The sequence below is a fragment of the Podarcis cretensis genome, assembly GCF_951804945.1.
Source record: "Podarcis cretensis genome assembly, chromosome: 6".
Taxonomy (NCBI): Eukaryota; Metazoa; Chordata; class Lepidosauria; order Squamata; family Lacertidae; genus Podarcis; species Podarcis cretensis.
In genome coordinates, this window is record NC_137175.1 from 81,346,421 (window position 1) to 81,365,991 (window position 19,571).

Consider the following 19,571-nt stretch of genomic DNA (forward strand, 5'->3'; position numbering starts at 1 on the left):
CACTGGCACAAGGGGGCTTTCACCCTTCTCCTCCCTCTGTGTTCCTCCTGATCCTCCCTCAATTTTCTCTGGTGGGTTTGGAGAACCCCCAGAACAGAGCATGAATAATAATAATAATAATTTATTATTTATACCCCGCCCATCTGGCTGAGTTTCCCCAGCCACTCTGGGGAAGGGGAGAAGAGGGGGGAATCATTCCACCTGGCAAACAGAAATGCTTGTATTTACAGAAAGATCAGAAGAGTACAATGCTGAATTCTTTTCTCTGTTCTCACAGCAGCCCACCAGAAGCCTACGGCAAGACCATCAGCAGGTAAGACCTAAATGCAACAACACTCTCCCCGATACGTGATTCCCAGCAACTGGTATTAAGCAGCATACTATCTCCACCATTGAGAGTAGAGCACATTCATCATGGCAAGTAACCATTGAAAGCATTATGCTCCTTAAATAGCATCAGCTAGAAGGGACTGTGTCAGACACTGAACTGGTATTTAACCCTGTTGTCTTTCCAGCTTCACCTATTCTATCTGAGAGAGGGGGGAAGTTAGCATATTAGGTTTGGAAAGTTAGAATATTGGCCTATCTAGCTCAGTATCATTTGACTGGCAGTGGCTCTCTAGGGTTTCAAACAGGAGACTTTTCTAGCCCTTCTTGGAGATATAAAGGGACCATTTCCATACAAAATGTGTGGTAGAACCACATCATTCCTCTATGACTACTTCTCTGGAATTTGTCACTAATATTATTCATCCGAATCCACCAAGAGAGAGATGCAGGTGGGGGTTCTGCGTGGATTTCTTTGCAGCACTCAGACTTTCAGACAGAAGCTTGAAACATCCACTAATTTCTCCATCCACCCTTCTCAATTTCATACAACACAGTGTACACTGAGGTATGCATTTCAGTACACCTTATAAGGTGGAACCGGGTGGACATCTGGTTGGGCTCCAGTAGCTGCCCATGTGGTGGGGCAAAGCTGTCCTCTCAACAGCTGTGTCTCTGCAGCTTACCTATATGGGGCAGGGTAGAGTAAGGGCTATACAGGTGAACTAGCAGGAACACCACTGTCCTGTTCAACCCCATCTCCATCCAGGTAAGCTGCAGTGAAGTCATTGTAGGAGGGCAGATGCTGCTGGTGAGCTCATTTTTATATGCCGTACCGTCTATATGGAGATATACATCATCTAAATTCCCCTTGAAGTATTCTAGAATATCAGGAAATGATGATGCTTCTGGGTGGAATAAAATTGATCCAATTTGTCAGGCTTTGAGTCAAGTCCAGTGTCTTAAGGACGACCATAACCAACATCATAAGGTAGGTTGAGCAAGGTGATTTATATACATGTTTACCCATGCAAATTTTTATACATGTAAGTTCCAATGTGTTCAAGTAAGTGTGCAAAGGGCTGTATCCTTAAGAATCCCTTTTCTTCCCCTCCCCCACAAAAAATGAAACCTGTCTGTAATTTCCAGACTCAAGTCAAAATGATTTATAGGTGGACAGCAAAACTGCCTTGTAAAGTCAAGTTGATTTGTAGATAGATGGCTCAGCAGATTTGATCTTAACTACATCAGGAATTAAATTAGATTAGAAAAATCAATGACAATTTGAAGACACTCAAATAAAAACCAACATTTTTTGTGGAAAGAGACTGGGGCCAAGCCACAAAGTCAACCACACTCGGAGCATGTGGATTTGGGGATGTTTGTTTTCAACACAATACATATGGCCATGTTTGTATTTAACAGAAGGACAGCAATCATCCAGCCAGTGGCTTTCATTAGCAATTCACATCCAATGGAAATTTGCTTTCTTTCAAAAGGAAATGGATGGGCCTGCCTGAATTTTCTCCTTAATTACTCAAATCAAATTGAAAACACACCACAAATTCTAAGTGCAATACTTGGCTAGACCTTCTGGAAACAATAATATAAAACACAGAAAACAATATCTAATGCATTGCAGTAATGGGTATAGTATAGGCAGAGAGATTGGTGACCTTGAGTCAGAGAGACCCAAAATGAAATACCTTTGCAGTCATGTAGTGCATAGGCAGTGTCACTTAAAAGTTAGCCAAAGGCTAGCTGAAGGATTGTTGAAAGTGATTTTCTGCTGCTCTGCCAGTGAAAAGGATCCAGAAGGATGGCATTTGCATCAGCAAGGCTACTCCCCCTAGTGCACCAACAGAAAGCTCTACTCTAGTTGATAAATAACTATACAACTTTTAGAAGACATCTGAAGGCAGCCCTGTATAGGGAAGTTATTAATATATGATGTTTTATGCTGTGTTTATATTTTGCTGGACGCCACCCACAGTGGCTGGGGCAACCCAGTCACATGGGTAGCATATATATAATAATAAAAGTAGTAGTAGAGATGCACTGTCAGCAGTGTTCAGCCAATGGTAAGGACCAAAATGGAGCATTCTGTGGGTGTGCCAGAGGCAGACTGGCAGTGGCCTTGGGTCTGCAGGATCCAAATCCCCTTATTTTCCCCATGGATTAAAACTACATATGTCCTGGAGCTGGCCCAATTAATCGCTGTCAATGGAAGCGGGGGGGGGGGGAGAGAGATGGGAAAAGAAAGGAGAGGAAGAATCAAAAGCCACCTCCAGCCCTGGCTAAGTGGATTTGTGCAGGATTCACATAAGGAGAGCCATCAGCAGAAGCCCTGCACAAGGGCTTCACCTTTTGCAATTTAGATTTTGCTGCTATCCTCCCCCATGGGCCCCCCCAAATTGGCTCAGGGGCAGGGTAAGAAGAACCCCTGGAACAGTGCATAGGATTAGGGGAGTTCTATCTGGTAATCCGATATGTTTGCTCAGATGGAACATTTGTAATAGTGTGGTGTTGAATTCTACCCCATCTAGTATTTTCCCTTCCAATGTTTATATAGTATAAACCCTTTCAATGGGGGACTAAAAGCATGGATTGGCGGTTTCCCATCCAAGTACTGGCCAAACCCAGACCTGCTTGGTTTCAGCATGTACCTTGATCCCTAGCCCCAACATCAGCTGCACAGGAACACCCAACACACAAATTCCTGCTTGCAACTACAATTCCTGAGCTACAACTCTTTGCATCCTCGATCACTGGCCATGCTGGCTGGGGCTGGTCCCCCATCCTTGCTCAACACACTAGTGCCCTGCAAATAACAGCTAAATGGGACTAATGTATATTTTGAACTGGATCTGTGCTACGTAGCAGTTTATTTTCTTGATAGACATAGAGGCGGGGAATCTAGTTTCCCCCCAAGTCCCTGGTAATCCATGTCAGGGTAAATGTCTTGAATCTCACAGCAGAAAGAATTGCTTCATTGTTGGAGCTGTTTCTCTCCTCAAGCAGTCACTAGTTTAGAAATATTATCCCCATACGAAATGACAAAAATATAAGCTACAATGTTGTGCTACCACAAAGCTTTCAAACATGACATTTTGTAATGACAAAAGATTAAAGAGCTCAGGATAACTTCTCAATAAACTTTGTGCTGTGTTAAGTTTTAATACCTTGCTGTGAACAATCTCTAAAGATATCTGTAGATATTAGTGAGGCCACTGCAGCATCCTATTTTGGGGTTTTTTGATAGTTTGCCTGTTTTATTGCTTTATAGATTGCATTATTTACGTTTCCTGGTTGATTTCCTTCTTTGGAATCTTTTCTGCTGGAAAGTGGGTTACAAATGCTTGAAACAAACAAATAAATACTGACCCATCTGATATTTGTGACCATCATGTATGGCATGAGGAAGATTCCCAGATTTCACTGTAAGGTGAGGATTCACAGCAAAACAGAGGTGCTTGCGAAGATACAACACTGTGTGTGTGATGTCAGGACGTTGGGAGGAGCCTGGGGCAGAGCTATACACAACGGCCATGTGGCTCAAGGGCCGGCAGCTCCTTCTCCACCGTCTCTTGGCACCACTGGAGGTTGCTTCAACCCTCCTTCTTTTTTTTTTTTTTTTAATAAAATTTTTATTAATTTCCAATTTTTAACAAACACAAAAACAACATAAAAACAAACACAAAAAATCATAATTTCTTTACCTTATTTCCATAAACCTCTTTTCTCGGACTTCCCCATACCTTCCCCTTTTTGCATCCTTTATTTTAACAATTGTTCAACAACCCTTTTTAGCCAATTAAATATAAATTCATTCTCCTTTTCAATTTCACCCTGAACTAAACACAATTTACCGCTGCAATTCTACGTCTTCCTCTCCCTCAGCATTTTAGCACTCCTCAATTTTATAATAGCTCTTAAGATATATTTTAAACTTCTTCCAATCTTCTTCCACAGTCTCTTTCTCTTGGTCGCGGATTCTGCCGGTCATTTCTGCCACAACCCTCCTTCTCCTCTGAGGCCTATGGGGCACAAGCAGTGGTGAACTTGGGTATTATGATGCCCTGTGCAAGGCCAAAATTTGGTGCCCTTCCCCCAGCCTCCACACTACCCTCCCACTACCTGGTTTGGGGGAGGAGGCCGTCACACTTCCTTCCCTAAGCTTGGAAAGTGCCAACTAGGCTTTGGGAAGGAGGAGGGAGGACTCTGGGACCCTGCCAAAGCCTCACACCTCCTTCCCTAAGCCCAGACCTGGCTTACCAGGCTTTGAGATGGCACCCCCTCGGTTTACACCCAGTGCATGCACACCTCTTGCACAGCCCTAAACCCATGCCTGGCACAAGAAAGGGGAGCTTCACTCTTTTTCTCTCTGCTACAATCCTCACAACAAACAACAAACACAGCTTCCCAAAGGAAAGTTGGAAGCAGTAATGCTTCTTAATGCCAGTTGCTGGAAACTAGACGAGTGAATACTGCTTGCTGGTTTCCCACAGGCATCTGGTTGTCCATTGTGACAACAGGATGCTGGATTAGACGGGCCATTGGCCTGATCCAGCAGGCTCTTCTTCTGTTCTCATGTGGCTGAGGAAAGGGCAAACAGTGGAGAAAAATTCCCTTATGTGTGTAAATGAATCACCACTGATCCAGCTTTGTCAGTACAACCCAATGAACCCGATATATAATAATGGATTGCTTGTGCTGAACACACTTTTATCTGTGAAAGTACAGAGGTACATCGACTGCCGCAAAGAAAGGAAAGGTGCCATACATTCATCAAACCAGAAATTAATATGATGATTTGAAAAGCATTTTGGAACCAAATGTCCTAAAGATCAAAACCAGCTGCTTTTTATGAAGTAATCCTTCAATCAAAGTGTGGATTTGGTGTTCCACGGAGCAGGGAATCCATCACAGCCGTCACAGCAGACCTAGCAGGTGCCCATTTAATATTGCTTGGTTGTGCAAAAAGGGGGGGGGGGAGTTTTCATTGCCAAGCTTTCAGATTCAGTTGCAGATTTATTATTCTACAATGATTTATTTCTTAACTGGATAAAGATTAGTCGGAGCAAATAATGAAAGAATATCTGAGAAACAACAAATAAATGAAATGTCAGGTGACACAGGCAGTATCAACACACCTGGGCTGTAACCATCTCTTCTCTTGCCAAGCAAGCCTAACAATATCTACTTAGAAGTACAGTGGGGTTTATTCACAGTCGAGTGGTGTTAGGTCGGTAGCCTAGGTCAGTAAGGTGTGTATTTTCTAGGAAGAAAATATGCCCCCTGGGTGGTGCTTGAAATTTGTTGAATCTCAGCTCATAACTACAGAAACAATGTCACAGTCAGAATGTGCCTTCAGTTCTCCAACTGCCTGTTCAGGAATGGTCCATTCAAAATGAAGGAAATAATTACAAGGAGCTTCCAGCGAGCTGCGATGGAGGGTGGCTGAATTCCATCACTGCCGTACGTTCCGGAATCAGAGGCTGAGATGGGAGTAATCAGCCTCCCTACACTCTGGGGAGTGGCAGCTCATCCACAGATCGCCCAACACTTGGCCCCACATTCAGAAGGAAGGAGGGGCTGGGGGCACTGGATGGAAAGCCCGGAACGTTTCTTGGCAACTCTCCAAAGTCACCTCCATTTAGCAGCAAGCTTCCAATTCTTAAGATGAAAAATTGGATTTAAGTTTTGGACATGATCTGAGCAAAGGGGGAGAAACTACTTTGCTAATTAATTCAGCCACTGAGGTGCTAAAAAGGATTTGAATGGTAGAAGGATTAACATCTACGTAGACTTTGTATGTTGGAACTGGAAGGGGGGGTGAGCCTCCTTTGTCATTATTTTTCATTTTGCTATGTTATATGGCAAAATCCTCCTATGAAAGAACCAACTGCCTGATTATTTATAGCAAGCGAAACTGGAGAGGTGGTGTATTTGGTGATATAATATGACTCTAATAATCATTCACTGTGTGGAAATAACAATTATTCAAAAGTGGAAAACCAAGTTCAAAGTATTTGTCTGCAGATATATTTGAAAGAGGATAAAGAGTTTCCCAACCTTGATTTGGAGAATGACTGGAGAGACGCCAAAAAAAACTTTGGAAGTTTGCCTGGAATTAGAATCGGAATGACACAGCTCCAATTAACCGAGCGGCAATGACCGGAAGTAGATCAGCTTGTAGAATTAAATGTGGGGCCTTGGGGGGATAGGTGCCTTTTAATATCTTATTTAATATTTGCATTCCCAGTTTTATATGGCAAAACCTTCCCTGGACAGGTCAACCATTTGAAGGACAGCTGGTCTTAAAAGCATTGGGCAGATGCCTTGATTTGATTTTATCTGGACTGACTTGGCTGCTGCCCGAGGTGAGAAGATTTTTGGACTGGCTTGGCAGAAACATCATTTTGTGAAGAGATATTGTGAACATACAGAGGGAACTCTGGATGTAAATTCCACACAGAATATATTGTTTTGTTTTATCTCACTTGTTTGATAAACTCAGAGGCTGTGAAAAATAATGAGGATTAACATCGGAATGATTTATGGGAACTATCATGAAAATTATGAAAGCAGTAGAAGTATGAGATGATCAGAGCCCCTCGATCTCAGAACAAGGGAAGATACCTCCCAATTTTTATATAATTTGGCATAATATTTGGACTGTTTGATTATTGAAATATATGTATAATTTGGAATATTTAATATGGTTTGATTGGATTGTTCAAGTGGAAAATTTAATAAATAGTGTTTAAAAAAATAAATGAAGTAAATAATTGGTCCGAAACCTCTTTCACACATTGCTACACCCACTTAGTGACATTTCAAAAGAAAAAAGAAAATTATCAGTTGTTCTTCAAAAATATGATCTCATCATTCATATATATATGTATCTATATGTGTTAGTTGTATCTTATACTGTCCAGTTTTCAAAGAATATTTGCTTTTAGGACTTTAAAAAAACCCAACCTTTGTTTTAAACATAAACTGTTGTTGAACCAGAGTATTGCTTGCACTGCAATGTCAATAGGTGCCTCTTCAGAATGGCATAGTTGTGATTGTGGAACTGGAATCCAATCAATCATCTAATTAATTAATCCACTTAATTAATCCAACCCAAACTCCAATTAATGTAATATGCATAGAAGTATATTTTGACAGAAGGGGAAGTTATCTTTCCCCTTTTTTATCCATCCTGAACTTATATCAACTTAATTTGTGAGCTTCTATCTTTCTAAATAAGGTTTGACAATAATTTTGCCGTTTTTAATTTGCTCTTCTGTCAACATTATAGGAAAAGGATCAAAAAAGTAAATGTAGCTTTAGCATTAAAGGAATTCTGACTGCTGGTATACCACACAAAGAGAAAATGATATTTATATAGGCATTTACACTGTTCTATTAAGGAGGGGTATTTTTTATACAATGATTCATAACTAATTTTTGGATGCCAGCAAAGATAGTGGTATGTCAAATTCCTAAATATCTCACTGTCAGTTTGTTCTTGTATTATTTTTCTAATTCCCACCTTACTCTTTTTTGGAAACGGTCACAATTTGAAAACCACCAGCTAGTACCTTACTTAAAATGTTATCCTCAATCTCAGACATTTGGGGTTCCTTGAAAGTTGTGGTTCTCCTTGAATGGGAGGAGCATCTTCCTGGGATCCATCCTGGAGGCAGCATTTCTAAGGGTTAGTGAAGAACAAGGAGTTTGCATTGTTTCAAAATGAATCAGAAATAAATCTTTTTAGCTTCACCTCTTCTGGAAGGTTGGGTCCCATTACACCCACAGTGACAAAAGTCACAACAGACTTGCATGGGTGTACTGTCAGCCCTTGGAACTGCTGCTACCAGCAGTAGAACATTTTCAGTTAGGGAGAGATAAATCATCTTTCCATACCTCCCCTCACCAATTACTCTTAAGAAAGCTGTACATCTGAGCTATGTGGTAGTACTGGAGATTAGGGCTCATGGCAAGGCATCAGAACGACCCCATGTCAAACCAGGCCCAAACTACAAAGAGGTCAGGGCTCAACTCAACAAAAATTCATAGAAGGTTCTCAAATGCAAAGAAATCATGAGCTGGCCAGCCCCTTTTTTACTTATGATTCAACCATCAATACTTGGACTTCCCTAGTTTCTGTTAGAATTCCTGCTCCATGATTGCAGTCATGGGATTTTTGTCTATCACATGACGGTATATGTTTTGACTCCACAGAGTGGGAAGTGACGGAGACATGATCCATACACAGTGATGACTTGTTAGAATCCCTGCTGCGTGATTGCAGTCATAGGATTTTTGTCTTTCACATGATGGTATGTGTTTTGACTCCACAGAGTGGGAAGTGAAGGAGACAGGATGTTTGTGTTACTGTGTTCCATGAAGTGGGACTATTGTCCTTTGTTTGTTTTTCCTCTTTGCTGTTTGGTGTTAGAGAGAGAGGGAACCATGCTGCAGTGCTCCGTGTGTGTTTATATGTAAATAAAGTAGATTAGCCAAAATGCTGAGTTGCTGAGGTCTGTTACGTACGATGTGCAAACTCTGCGGATCCCTAAGTGTGCCGGTATTGGTTGGCATCGGTCGCTGCGATGTTTGGGCAGAAGAAAGCTTTTGAAGCTCCCGAACGATCGACCAGGAGGGAGAGAACATGCCAGTTGGGCATGTGTCTCTACCAGGGTCCTACTCGAGTGTAGGCTAAGCTCCTGACAGTTTCCACATTTCCAAGAGTTCTGTACAAGAAAGCACATGGGCATAAAGTGTTCGGAGGGAGAAGGCGCATGTGTAGTGGCCCTGCAACCAGTGTCCCTGGTATGCAAGGTGTTCCTGATCCATCCCATAGGTTCCCACACTGAGCAGAAAGGTCAGGACGGGTCTTCTAAGCATGCAGTCGGAAGCTTTCTTTGTGATCAGGAACCATGATAATGCATGATTCACAGTTGCAGGCAGGCTTCTAAACATGTCCAGACAAACAGGGAAAGCTAAAGGGTTGAGAATGTAGGAATGGGGACTTTGAAAGTAGGTCTGGCATGCCTACACCCATCCCTACCACCCTTTGTGCCCAGATTTGCTCTCCTGGACACATAAAAGGGGCTAACAATGCAAGTCAATGGCACGGCAATAATCCCTGCATTAACAGTTATTTGGCCACAGCTACCCAGGCTCAAAAGGTGTCATCTGGAACATTAGCCCTGCTAAATGAAAATAAAAGAGAAAGTACTGTGAGAAATCTTGAATACTGTGCGTCCTGCAGAGTTGCAATTTCTGAATTGTGTTGACAATGTGCAAACATGAATAAACTGTTTCCTGACACAAGGCCAAGTTTGTTGCAATCCATTTGTCTCTGTAAAGGAGCAATATTGTCACTTGGTGAGTAATCGGTAACGCAACGTGTTATAATGTTTTGAAGCATGATTTATTGGGCGGTGATTTTTGACACCTTTTTTTGTATCATTACTGCTTCAAGGGTGGGTGGGGATCAATAGTTTGGCACAATTGCTAAAAGTAACTGGCAGGGTAAGTTCTTCTTGAAGGCTGAGACTGATTGAATTGTATACACAGGTCGCTTCACCAAATTTGCCGCAAGCAAATGTGTGTTTTCTATTATTAAATAAGTGGCAGAGAACTACCAATTTTTTAGGGGAGCAATGGTAACCACCAAAAAGACACTATTTTTTTCTTGCAACTCGGCAACCTCACTTCAGAAAGTAGGGATATTTTAACTCATACAAGGGATAAAAGGCATAGAGCAATGGCTCTCCCAAGGTTTCTGGACTGTTTCATCTCTGAGTATTGCATACCCTCCAACATTCCTCAGATGAAAATAGGGACAGTCTATGCTACATCAATATCATTGCTTGAGTGTTTCCTCCTGGTCAACATATTGGAGGAAACACACAAAACTGCAGTATTTTAAGCACAGAAATCTTTTTTTAAAAAAAAAAAATAATAATTTTTATTAACTGGCCAATCACATCAAATTAAATCACACTGCATAAATTCCAAATTACAAAGCCAAATTTTTAAATTTTGTTGGGGGAACCCATACTTCAAGATCCAAAGGGGGATTCAGATCATCTTCTTATTACTGCGTTAATGTCCAAATCAGTCCCAATCAGTCCACAAAGTTCATAATTCTATCCAGTCTTATCTTGGTGTTTCCACATCATATCTTGTTCGTATAATTTCTCTTTTTCCTTTACGATCTCTTCTGTTAGTCTCCTTAAGCCAGTAAGCAAGTATAATGATCCTGTGTGGATTTCCCGTTTCTCCAAACTAGGTCCAGATGGTTTCCATATATCTCCTTCGTAGATAACATCGCTCTTTCCATCATAAATTAGGCATTGTCACTCTTAAGTCCCACCGAGAAGTTGATTTCTCTCTTTCTCCTCCCAGACCCAAGAGCTCCATCAATGCCTCCCAAAATGGCGACGGCATTTTTAACTGCGTCATTCCAAAACTCTTAGCTTTCCAGCTACGTCTTGAAACATTGCTTTGGTTCGAAAGTTTATCTCCACACAGTCTTAAATCCACAGCTTAAGTCCTTAATTTCTGACTCATTAGGGGAGGGGATTCTTGTTTAATCACATAAGAAAAGGAAAGGCAGGTTTTTTTCCCCCTCCCCCCTCAGTCATTTGTCGTACCGTATCTTGACGCATCTTCTCATATTTTATTCTTGTCTTTTTATCAGAGATCTCTTCTGTCAGCAGTCTTTACTCCCCCTTTTTCCTTGAAGTATGTGCAATTTATCTCGTCCAAATTGTTTCTTTTGAAGATTGTTGCAACCAGAGGCGCGGATCAGAGACGGCATCGAGGAGTGCCGGAATCCCACAGGAGGGCTTTGTGCCTAGTGCCCCCACCCCCACAAATTCGGGGGTGGTATAGGGCACAGCAGGCAAGGGCCGTCCCCCCCACAATCCTGGGGGGGTTAAGGAGGCTAATTACCCCCATCATAGCCTCCAAATTACCTCGTGTGGGTCGGAGAGATGTTATTGTCAGCCATCTTCCAATGCGCCACTTCCAATAAGCACAGAAATCTTTGAATTTATGTATTGCATTTAGAAAATCCTGAGGGAAAAAGAAAACCCCAAATCAATAAATATAAACATAACTATATATGTGTGTGGAAAGACTATGTGATGTCATCATGCCTTTATGAGGATTTTGGAAGCGTTATAACTTTGAACAACCATTATTGTTGAGACAGGACCTTCATGCCTCCCTAGCTCATCTTCTGAATGATACCCGGTATACCTTATGCCCTCTCCAGGCTGATATTGTAGATTGTCTTCAGTATATTTAAGGATCACATAAAAGTTGCAGTCTTCTCAGTATTCCCCGAGAACAGCTGAGCTTCTGCCTAAGAAGTCATGCTGTTTCAAAGTGACCCTTGGTGATTTCAGCACAATATCTGCATCCACGAGAGATCAAAGCCGCACTATTTATACTCCATGTTTCGCCTCTTTGTTTCACCCTTTAAGCTGGCTAGCATGTCACAGTCAGAGTGCTGTTCCACAGTGAAAGAGCTTGCATTTCAACTGAAATATGTGACAGTCAAAGGAGTTCTTAAGCAGGTAATGAATTTTCACACTGAAAAGAGTAATTGCCAGATAATGGGGAAGGCGACCTTTTCATTTAACACATAAAAGGATGTGAACACAAGAGCATAATGTGTAATAGGAGGGGAATGACTTTTACACTCACAAATGAATCGCAGCCCAATTTATCCAAGCGGTCAACGCAACTGTGACTTTTTATATTTGATAATGTTTACAGAAATACTGATTAATGCTATTTAAAATGATTAGATGGGTGTCTATCAGGGTCAAGGAGCCTCAGGCCTGTGGCTTCCGGGCCCTCAGGACCTCATACTTTCCCCAAGTCACGTTCCTCACTGGCCTTGCCCCACATCCACCTCATATGTTTTTTGCCTGGCTGGCTTGCACCCTTGATCTGTGATAATGCATCTCGTTTGCCTGGGTGGGGATAGAGAGGGTGTACATAGGTGTACAGAAGCCCCTGGATTTTGCATAGCTGGAATGTAGCCTAGCATACCAAAGTAAGAGACACATTCACATTTTTTTGCCTATGGCCCCACCTCCCACTGTGTTGCAGATATTAAATATTGTGCAGTTTGCAGTGTCTGGAAGCATAAGAACTGGCTCCCATGGAAATGAAACATTGTCCAGTCCCATAGAAATATTATTTCAACTTTACTGGTGGAACTTTCCTTACAGCTCAGCTGGTTAGAGCGTGGCACTGATAATGACAAGGTTGCAGGTATGATCGCTGTCTGAGACAATTGCATATTCCTGCCTTGCAGGTGGTTGGACTAGATCAGGAGTTGGCAAGGTTTACCTCGCCTGGGCTGGTTCACTCCAGCAGAGATCCCTCCATGGGCCGGAGCGCGAGCGCGCACCCAAGATTTCCGGCATCTGCACAGACACAAGTTCCAGCATCGGCGCAGATGTGATTTTTTGCGTCTGCGCATGCCCAGATGCAATTTCCAGTGCTATGGAAGTGAGTCCCCACGCCGCGCTGTGGTGGTTTAGTGCAGCACGCAGGGACTCATCGAGTGGGTGGCTCGGTTCGGGAGCGGCTCGTGGGCTGGTGGCCCATGGTGGCCCACTTGTGGCCCATGGGCTTTAGGCTGCTGACCCCTGGACTAGATGGTGCTCAGGATCCCTTCCAATTCCACAATTCTATGATTCTATGAAAACATAATTAAAATATCCACGGTAAAGCCCACCGTGACTTGAGCACCAGCTTTTAGTTAGCATTGTGGTGAGGTAGGCACAGTGCAAGCACTCTGGCAGGAATGCCAAATTGGCTCCACAGATGCACCATGCAATTCTCACTGCCACCTCTCCCCTTTCCTCTCCTTCCCAGAACACAGTGGCAACACAACTGGAGGGAGAACAAGTGAGTGGCACATTCCCACCACACCATCTGCTGCTGGTCTGGAATTGGGATTCCTGTGCATAAATTTTAACACCTGTCTCAACAATGAATGTTGAGTCAATAAATGTTGGGTCAATAAATGTCTGCACTGTCTCTGTTGGTGATTACCAGTCACACAAATGAGTTTCCAGTTCAAAGGATATAATGTACAGTGTACTGATTTTATTACTTTGGCAGCTGTATGACTTTTTATTATTATTTAATCAGGGGAAATAGAATATTCTCTGAATCCTGAATTTTCTGGGGGTTTCTGCAGGTTCAGTTTGACTGGGACCATTCCAGAGAAATGGAAGAATGTGATGAGGTAGACTGTGTTTGTTTTTGAATTCAGAGCAAAGTTTTCTTCTATATTTTTTCCAGAGAATGTCATGATCCTGAGCCATAAATTAACACAATTGGGCCATGTGTGTTCTCTCTCTCTCTCTCTCACACACACACACACACACACACATACACACACACACACACGTATATACATCTATTAGGACCTTCCTGGTTGAAATCAAATAAAGTAAGCAGCAGCATCCTTGCCAGATGAACATGCACTAAGAAACAAGAACAGAATTGCTAATAATGCAAATATATCATTTTTGTCAGCTGCATTTCCATTTTAGCTTTGTATTTGACGGCTGACAAAACAATAAGATGCTCATTATACCTGTAAGATATATACACTTCGTGAGGAAATATCCATCTAAAATGCATAATGCAAACAAGTGTTATTGACATTTTAGGCTAAAAAAAAGAAGTGCAATCCCCAGTAGGTTATTTTGTACATTATTGCAATTTAGGTGGATACCAAAAGAAAAAAGAAAATGTTCACTAAGAAGAGCTAAGACCACAATTAAAAGGTCTGAATGCTGACTTTTTGAAATGATTTCTGAATGCCATTTCTAAGGATTGGTTCACATGAAACATCAGGTGGTGTCAGGTATGTATGTATGAACTGTCACAGTTCAGCCACCTGCTCATCTCTGCCAAGATAAATTTTTACCTCTCAAATATGGTACTTTTAAAAAGAGTTTATTCACACATTCAGTTGTGAATCATCTAGGGTGTTGTCAGGTAAGTTATACTTAGAGTAAACCTACTTGAATCAATGGATCTCGTCTGAGTAAAACTTGGTTGACTACCACCCCTGGTGTTTTGTAAGCAATCAAATGACTTTTATGCACATATGAACCAAAGGGCCAGCATGTTATGGCTTACGTGACTTTACTATCTCAGATGTTCTTCCATTCAACTTTCAAATAAGACAAGAGCGTTATTGGTAGACTGTTCTCTCGATTTATTATAGTCATACAGTGACAAAACTCATCTGTGCTAAGCCAGTTGAATATTATTATTATGATTATGTTGAATTCTGTGGTGATCACTGGCTAGATTCAGTCTTTTCAGAGAGTTTAAAGTAATATTTACCGGTATTCTACTATCATCTCCCATAACCAGGTATTGTACTGCTTCATCACCCTGCCAAAATCTGTTGATCAATATAAATCTGTCTCTTTAAGACAAGCTCTGCTACAGTACAAACCTGCACCTGTCTGCTCGAAGTAAGACCCACTGTGTTCAGTGGAGTTAACTTCTAGGTAAATGGTAAGCCTAAGACTGCAATCTTATAACCCACTGAACTCAATGGGAAGTATTGCTGAATAAGAGATAAGAAGGATTGTCCTGTTATTCATATAACTAAACTCCACTGAAATCCAGACACATTCAACTATATCATTACAATTCATTTTTTCATCACTATTTTTTTGCTGGATTCCACCTGCTGTGTGTGTGAGTGCAAAGGAAAATTTAACCTGTTGTTGACATTTGAATACAAAATTTTAAAGTGCTTAACTTTATTAAACATCCACGTTACATTTTAATTGGGAAATCATGTATAACACAATCTTCTTTCCGTAGTTTACTGTATTTCTTTCTTGCCCTTAGTTCTACCCCCTTTATCCTGCCAGCTATTTCCATCTGGTCAGGAAGCAAAATTGCAGTAATTGATTCTTGTGTCCTTTGCAAAGAATTATGTTTCCCTCTGATCAGAGGGAAAGATTGTGATTTCCTCTCCCTCAAAACCTTTATGGCTACAAAGATGGGAAGCTAATATCTGATCTTATTTCGATGCATCTGGAAATGATAGGGCGAATCTTCTTGTCAAAAAGAAGAGTTTATGATGCATTATTTTCAAATGAGATTTTCTTTTCTAAGGAAGCTAGCCAAAGGTTCTCAGTGCTAAGAGACTGCCACTAAAATTAGTGGAGTTCTGGAAGAGGAAAAAGCTGCCATTTCAGCAAAATTGATATAGTGGTATATCTACTCCCAGTACAAGATGCAGTATGCTTCTGAATACCAGTTGTTGGAAAATGGTAACTAGGGCTTCCATATGTACAAATTTTCCCAGACATTACTGGGATTTCAAAGGTGGAATTGACATTCGGGGGGAATTTCTGAAATGTGGCACTTTGTCCTGGATCTTAGGCAAGTCAATCGAAAAATCATGGGGGGTTTTGGACCTATTTTTTTAAAAAAACCAACAAATCAGCTCCACAACTTTGGAGTTTTCCTAAAAACCTGGTTCTTACTTTTTGAAATATGGCACTGTAGTTTACAAAGGGTGCTGAGAGTTGCTAGGAATGCTCCTGTTCCCAGGAAGAGGAAGTGATGGTTAAAGTACTCTGAAAATTTTAGAACTATGAGGTAATATCATATAAAGAAAATGCCAGGGTGGGGATAGGGGAATGGAGGAGGGAAGTTGACAGTTCAATGATAGGTCTGCCTTCCAATTCCTGGCTAGAATCTCACCCAACACTTTCCACTCACAATGCTTTGGAGGAGAGATGTTGATTTTATAAAACCTTTTTCCCAGTGCCTTTTTTGTCGCTCTTTGGCTTGTTCTCTGAACCATACAAAGAGTTTGTTTCAGCTTGTCTCTTGTGTGTGTCCTTAACCCAGACTTTATACTTGTTTGTTTTCTCTCAGTTCTTTCCCATCCTTCCTAATCTATCCCAATCTCAACAGCTGAGTCCTAAGCTTCTTTGAGGCTTTAAAGGTAAGTACCAGCAATGTGAACTGGGGTTGGAGGTGAACAGACTAGTGGGATTTTTTCAAAATTGATGTCATATCTATAAATCAATACCCCAGTGGCTGCATTCTGCACCAGCTAAGTCTTGAGAGCCAGTGTGGTGTAGTGGTTAAGAGCGGTAGCCTCATAATATGGGGAACCGGGTTCGAGTCTCCGCTCCTCCACATGCAGCTGCTGGGTGATCTTGGGCCAGTCACACTTCTTTGAAGTCTCTCAGTCCCACTCACCTCACAGAGTGTTTGTTGTGGGGGAGGAAGGGAAAGGAGAATGTTAGCCGCTTTGAGACTCCTGAAGGGGAGTGAAAGGTGGGGTATCAAATCCAAACTCTTCTTCTCTTCTTCTTCTTGAGGAAAGCATTTCTGTTAACCTCTGAAGCCTATAGCCTACTGCCGTTTAGAAATTCAGAAATGACCACAAACATGGATGTTCAGAAGAGCCCCTTCTCCATGACCAGCATACAGTGTTGTCTTGGACCCATTTAGTCCACATTGTCTTTCTACTGGTGATCAACCATGTACTTTGGAAGCTCAAAGAAAGGACAAGCACCATTGCCCATCTTCTTTGGATGACCCAAAACATCAAGCATGCAGAGGTATAGCCCTGTTTCACAATTATGGCTAATAGCAGTTGAGATACTCATTGTTCATGAATTTGTTCAATCTTTCCAAAAAGATATCTAAGCTAAGGGCCATCACCACCACCATCAACCTAGACAGACTGAAATTTATGCATCCTTTCTTCAGAGAAAGGATGATTCAGTTACTTGTTGAAACAACTGATATCGGAGGCATGATAAGCATTAAAGAGGGCAGCGGAATGAAAACATTAACATGATTAATATTGTTTTATTTAACTATACCACATGTCAAGAAGCTCGTAGTAAGATATTTACAGTTCCTCTCCAGTCTCTGAGCCATGGAAATGCATGTGCAAAGCTATCAAGCCATGACAAACTAGTTATAAAGCCATTCTCAAAAGGGCAAGTTCTCCGAGAGACTGCAACCCTTAAAAAAAATTATTCAGGTGCCCTCATTTCCTATCATCATTATCTAGCACAGGGCTATAAAAATGGATCACAATGCTAATAAAACAAAATGACTACATGCTGTTTATCTAAGATGGCCATAAAAATCTAGCCAAGTGAATTAATTCCCCTGATAACACAATAATTTAAGTCCAAAAGGGACGTCCGGGATTTTGACAGTCGACTGAAGAACAGGGTCCAAACCGGAATTTGTCAATGGCTTTAAGCTGTTGGTAGGAATAAAACTGCAGGAAGAGTTTGGTTTTAAACTTTTCTGAAAGACTGTGGCTGAATATACCACTATATATTTAAAGCAGTATTATACCACTTTAAACATCTGTGGATCCCTCCAAAGAGGGATCTGTAGTTTGGCAAGAATGCTAAATCCTTCCCCTCACAGATCCACAATTCCCAGGAAGAGGGCTTGACAGTTAAACTGTCATGTGTATGTATATGCATGCCCATAAGTTTGATAATAGTACACTGAGGTCTCTCCCCCCCACCACCCAAATTTCACACAAAAGCTACTGTCAGGCAAAGAATCATAGACACCGAGAGACAACAGGACTACTCAAGGTGCCCTGACTATAAAATTGGAGCGAGCGAGACAGAGCTAGCCACACCGGCAACATATCTCTTCTTTCTCATATCCAGAAATGCAAGAAGAGCTTTTACACTCACCAGAAGCTCGGGTCTGCCCTCGCCGGTCCTGGAAGGATCCTTTAAAAAAGTCCCATTTGCGCCTGTTCATTGGGGGAGATAGGAAGCCCAGAGCACTTGTTCTTTAGATGTCCCTTTTATGAAGAGGCGCATAGTGAGACCATTGATCCCCTGCTTGTGAGACTCGCTGACCTCCTGGAAAAGCAAAAATTTGACCTTTTCCTGTTAGGCAAAGATCATAAGATGACCCGGATGGTCGCCAGATTCTGTATGCAGATCTGTAGGCGCAGACCATCCCCCGACCCAAACTAGTTCATTAAGAAAATCCCCAAACTCGGATCCATGGGTGACTCTGGGTCATCTCTCTGCAGTAGCTTATCTTAAAGTTTTAAGTGTCTATACGGTTATCACATTTATAAATTTTAAATTTATTGTTGTACATTGTTTTAAATGTTTGTTTTCCTTCTTGGATTGTACCACCAAGTGTGTTTTATAAGCTGGTCTCCGACCGTAATAAATTATCTATCTATCACACAATGTTAGGGAGTAGATTTACATAATACTTACCTTCTTCTTCCACCTGAAGGACAGAGGCATAATGTTGGTGGGGGTCCTGCAAGCTACTTAGACAACTCAGTGGCTAAGCAACTCTCTCCCAGCCAATGACCCCAGTGTTTCACATCATGTGATTATTCTGTAGGAACAGCTGTTTTGCAAGCTACAGTGTTCCTCTTAATCAGACTCTCAACTAAATGAGAGTGCTATTTGACTAGAGCTGCAGAGACATGGAGAGTACAGAGCAAAGCAGGATAATTAAGAGTCGTGTTTAATTAAATTCAGCCTTGCAAAAAAGGCTGTGGGTTTACTAGCCCACAGAAACCATTACCCTGGGCCAAATTGACAAGACACCAATCATACAATTCATTAGGTATGGCTTCAGAAATGCAACCTTCAGAAAGTGAAATTAGATTGATGTTACAGCATTCTCTGCAAACCAGAACTGTGGCCATCTATTAAAGACTGATCCTCAGATGGAGGCTTGATATCCAAGCTTTCAAATCTGCCAACGTGAAAGAATTTAGAGGAGCATATTGTCATTCCAAATCCACTCTGATCAAAATGAGATGGAGATCTAAGTACCTAGGGGTGCTGTATCCTTGTTCCAGAGTTTCTCTTATGCCTCATTGTGGCCTCATGTGAACATTAAAGAAAATCTGTGACAATACGACATAATGGCAATATCCCACTATCACAAATGTCAGAACAGTGGTAGCATTTTGAAGGTTCTATAAAATTCTGCTGTTGAAAACAGTAACAAAATATTTCCCTTGAAATGTCAGGCACCACTGGATTTAAGCAATGGCTGATGAAACAGACTTTGGTGGTAGGCAGAAATTCACATTGCCATTTACAAAACCATCTTCTGTTACTGCAGACCTGAGGGTCAGGCAGAACTCTAACTTTAGCATTTAGCATTGTGTTGAGAAATTACATTGTGGACAG

The 19,571-nt window shown here is 41.5% G+C and overlaps 1 long non-coding RNA gene across 1 annotated transcript in view; it reads right to left on the minus strand.

The window, feature by feature from the left end:
• The window catches only part of LOC307219011, a 32,820-nt gene extending 14,128 nt beyond the window's left edge, over nucleotides 1-18,692 (minus strand). Inside the window, exons 1-2 of the long non-coding RNA XR_013840254.1 lie at nucleotides 18,636-18,692; nucleotides 7,925-8,029 (exon numbers count right to left, since the gene is read on the minus strand). This is a non-coding gene — a long non-coding RNA (uncharacterized lncRNA). The remainder of the gene's footprint in view (nucleotides 1-7,924; nucleotides 8,030-18,635) is intronic.
• Between the last annotated feature and the right edge of the window lie 879 nt (nucleotides 18,693-19,571).